A 5,188-nucleotide genomic window follows, 5' to 3' on the forward strand; every position below is an offset into this window, starting at 1 on the left:
ACCAGGAAGAAGTTGAATCTCTGAATAGACAAATAACAGGCTCTGAAATTGTGGCAATAATCAATAGCTTACCAACCAGAGAGTCCAGGACCTGATGGATTCACAGCCGAATTCTACCAGAGGTATAAGGAGGAATTGGTACCATGCCTTCTGAAACTATTCCAATCAACAGAAAAAGAAAGAATCCTCCCTAACTCATTTTATGAGGCCAGCATCATCCTGATACCAAAGTCTGGCAGAGACACAACACAAAAAGAGAATTTTAGACCAATATCCTTGATGAACATTGATGCAAAAATCCTCAATAAAATACTGGCAAACTGAATCCAGCAGCACATCAAAAAGCTTATCCACTATGATCAAGTGGGCTTCATCCCTGGGATGCAAGGCTGGTTCAACATACACAAATCAATAAATGTAATCCAGCATATAAACAGAACCAAAGACAAAAACCACATGATTATCTCAATAGATGCAGAAAAGGCCTTTAACAAAATTCAACAACCTTCATGCTAAAAACTCTCAATAAATTAAGTACTGATGGAACGTATCTCAAAATAATAAAAGCTATGCATGACAAACCCACAGTCAATATCATACTGAATGGGCAAAAACTGGAAGCAATCCCTTTGAAAACTGGCACAAGACAGGGATGCCCTCTCTCACCACTCCTATTCAACATAGTGTTGGAAGTTCTGGAGAGGGCAATTAGGCAGGAGAAGGAAATAAAGGGTATTCAATTAGGAAAAGAGGAAGTCAAATTGTCCCTGTTTGCAGATGACATGATTGTATATCTAGAAAACCGCATCGTCTCAGACCAAAATCTCCTTAAGTGGATAAGCAACTTCAGCAAAATCTCAGCATACAAAATCAATGTGCAAAAATCACAAGCATTCTTATACACCAATAACAGACAAACAGAGAGCCAAATCATGAGTGAACTCCCATTCATAATTGCTTCAAAGAGAATAAAATACCTAGGAATCCAACTTACAAGGGATGTGAAGGACCTCTTCAAGGAGAACTACAAACAACTCTCAATGAATAAAAGAAGATACAAACAAATGGAAGAACATTCCATGCTCATGGGTAGGAAGAATCAATATCGTGAAAATGGCCATACTGCCCAAGGTAATTTATAGATTCAATGCCATCCCCATCTAGCTACCAATGACTTTCTTCACAGAATTGGAAAAAAACTACTTTAAAGTTCACATGGAACCCAAAAAGAGACAGCATTGCCAAGTCAATCCTAAGCCGAAAGAACAAAGCTGGAGGCATCACTTCAAACTATACTACATCACTTCAAACTATACTACAAGGCTACAGTAACCAAAACAGCATGGTACTGGTACCGCAACAGAGACATAGATCAATGGATCAGAACACAGCCCTCAGAAATAATGCTGCGTATCTACAACTATCTGATCTTTGACAAACCTGACAAAAACAAGCAATGGGGAAAGGATTCCCTATTTAATAAATGGTGCTGGGAAAACTGGCTAGCCATATGTAGAAAGCTGAAACTGGATCCCTTCCTTACACCTTATACAAAAATTAATTCAAGATGGATTAAAGACTTACATGTTAGACCTAAAACCATAAAAACCCTAGAAGAAAACCTAGGCAATACCATTCAGGACATAGGCATGGGCAAGGACTTCATGTCTAAAACACCAAAAGCAATTTCAACAAAAGCCAAAATAGACAAATCGGATCTAATTAAACTAAAGAGCTTCTGCACAGCAAAAGAAACTACCATCAGAGTGAACAGGCAACCTACAGAATGGGAGAAAATTTTTGCAACCTACTCGTCTGACAAAGGGCTAATATCCAGTATCTACAATGAACTCAAATTTACAAGAAAAAAACAAACAACCCCATCAAAAAGTGGGCGAAGGACATGAACAGACACTTCTCAAAAGAAGACATTTATGCAGCCAAAAAACACATGAAAAAATGCTCATCATCACTGGCCATCAGAGAAATGCAAATCAAAACCACAATGAGATACCATCTCACACCAGTTAGAATGGCCATCATTCAAAAGTCAGGAAACAACAGGTGCTGGAGAGGATGTGGAGAAATAGGAACACTTTTACACTGTTGGTGGGACTGTAAACTAGTTCAACCATTGTCAAAGTCAGTGTGGTGATTCCTCAGGGATCTGGAACTAGAAATACCATTTGATCCAGCCATCTCATTACTGGGTATATACCCAAAGGACTATAAATCATGCTGCTATAAAGACACATGCACATGTATGTTTATTGTGGCACTATTCACAATAGCAAAGACTTGGAACCAACCCAAATGTCCAACAACGATAGACTGGATTAAGAAAATGTGGCACATATACACCATGGAATACTATGCAGCCATAAAAAATGATGAGTTTATGTCCTTTGTAGGGACATGGACGAAACTGGAAACCATCATTCTCAGTAAACTATTGCAAGGATAAAAAACCAAACACCGCATGTTCTCACTCATAGTTGGGAATTGAACGATGAGAACTCATGGACACAGGAAGGGGAACATCACACTCAGGGGACTGTTGTGGGGTGGGGGAGCGGGGAGGGACAGCATTAGGAGATATACCTAATGCTAAATGACGAGTTAATGGGTGCAGCAAACCAACATGGCACATGGATACATATGTAACAAACCTGCACATTGTGCACATGTACCTTAAAACCTAAAGTATAAAAAAAAAAAAAAAGAAGTAAGTGTTTCTGTCTGGATCTCACTTCAGAAGATACAATTTCCCCAATGAACAAATATTCAGTAAGTTAAAGTTGACAGAAGGTTATCGATGAGGCTCAGATTAAAATAGTAAATCTTCTTCTTGTTGGAAAAGCCACAAGAGTGCAATTAAATATGTTTCATTAATGTGCAAACTCTAAGGAACTAACAAGCTTCAAAGACAATTGTCTAGTAGTAATAATACTAGTTTTAGAAGTAATGAGAGTAGTAATAATAATACTAGTAGTACTAACAGTGATAGTTCATGACTAGTATATATAATAAATTAAATGCATTCAGCATATTGTACGAGATCATAAAAGTTATATAAGAAACCAAATGGTCTAACTCCAAAGTCTGAACTGTTGGTCACTATGCTATACTGTCTCCATTTGTAAGATCATTGTCAACATTTTGGTGATAAGTGTATAAATATTAACGGAGTACTTAGAAATAGTACATCTTAAAATGCTTTTTAAATTATTTCTTAATTATTTTATCTCAATATTATGTAGGGTTCAGGTATTTGAGAATGGAAAAAAGGAAGAGTAAGGAAAAAGAAGTCATCCAGGCAGACAATAGAAACAAAAACAGTAATTTCAAAACCACTTAAAAGTTGTGCTAAAGTTGTCTATCTTGAAAAGCTTCCAAACAGAGCAACAAAAGAAAAACGCAAAAAGAAAGGAAACAGACTTACATTCCATTAGGCAGTAAACATGGGCAACTGCTCTCTTTAAATTCATACAGTATTTTACCCTTCATGTTAGTGTATTTACCTACCTCATTCACAGCTCATTCCACAGCATCTACCACATCTAGAGCTTCTGGGTTTAGAGTGTCTTTTCTAGATGAGAGTGTAAATATTTATATCTGTTATCACATTAATCCACAGCCCTGAACATGACTGGTTACATTAGGATACACATACAACCCACAGGTGGAGGGAGGGATGCATGGGCTGAACTGAGCCAATAAGCTTATTTCTCTCAAGAATTTCAAGCACAATAGTCACACAAAAATTAAAATACTTAGGTATATATTTAACCAAGGAGATGAAAGATCTCTAAAGGAGAACTGTAAAGCACTGCTGAAAGAAATCATAGCTGACACAAACACATGGAAAACCATTCCATACTCATGGATTATAAGAAAAGATATTGTTAAAATGACCACACTGCCCAAAGAAGTTTACAAATTCAACACAATCCCTATCAAATTACCAACATAATTTTTTACAGTTAGGAAAAAATAAACCTAAAGTTCATATGGAACCAAAAACACCTTGAGTAGCCAAAGCAATCCTAAGCAAAAAGAACAATTCTGGAGGCATCACTCTGTTCAAATTCAAATTATACTACAAGGCTAAACTAATTAAAACAGGATGGTACTGGTACAAAAAGGGACACATAGATCAATGGAACAGTATATAGAACACAGATATAAATCCACATATCTACAACCAAGTGATCTTCAACAGAGACTATAAAAATAAGCAATGGGAAAGGATACCCTATTCAATAAATGGTGATGAGAAAATTGCCTTCTATGCCAATGTGTGGAAGAATGAAGCTGGTTCCCTATCACTTACCATACTCTAAAATTAACATGGATAACAGACTTAAATGTAAGACCTGAAACTACAAAAGTCCTAGATGAAAACCTAGGGAAAACTCTTCTGGACATTGTCTTAGGCAAAGAATTTATGAAAAAAACCCCAAAAGCAAATGCAACAAAACCAAAAATAAACAAATGGGACTTAAACTAAAAAGTTTCTGCACACCAAAGGAAATAAGCAACATAGTGAATAGACAACCACAATCTAGAAGACTATATTTGCAAATTATGCATCTGAAAAAGAACCAATATCCAGAATCTACAAGGAACTAAAAAAACTCAACAAGGAAAAAACAAATAACCCCACTAAAAACTGGGCAAAGGACATGAAAAGACATTTCTCAAGAAATACAAGTGGCCAACAAACACCTGAAAAATGCTCAGCATCATTAATCATCAGAGAAATGCAAATCAAAAGCACAGTAAGATGTCATTTTACACCAGTCAGAATGGCTATTACTAGAAAGCAAGTGGCAGATGTTGGCACGGATGTGGAGAAAAGGGAATGTTTCTACATATTTGGTGGGAATATAAATTAGTTCAACCTCTATGGAAAACAATACGGAGATTTCTCAAAGAACTAAAAATTTGACCCAGGAATCCCACTACTGGGTATATATCCAAAGGAAAAGAAATCATTATATTAAAAAGATAGTCACAATAACAAAGTCATGAAACCAATCTAAGTGTCCATAAATGGTTCACTGGATAAAGCAAATGTGGTATACATATATAGTACATATACAAATACATATAGATAGATACACATACATACAGATGGTTAGATGATAGATAGATAGATAGATAGATAGATAGATAGATAGATAGA

This window comes from Hylobates moloch, unplaced genomic scaffold (genome assembly GCF_009828535.3).
Source record: "Hylobates moloch isolate HMO894 unplaced genomic scaffold, HMol_V3 SCAFFOLD_1, whole genome shotgun sequence".
NCBI classification, from domain to species: Eukaryota; Metazoa; Chordata; class Mammalia; order Primates; family Hylobatidae; genus Hylobates; species Hylobates moloch.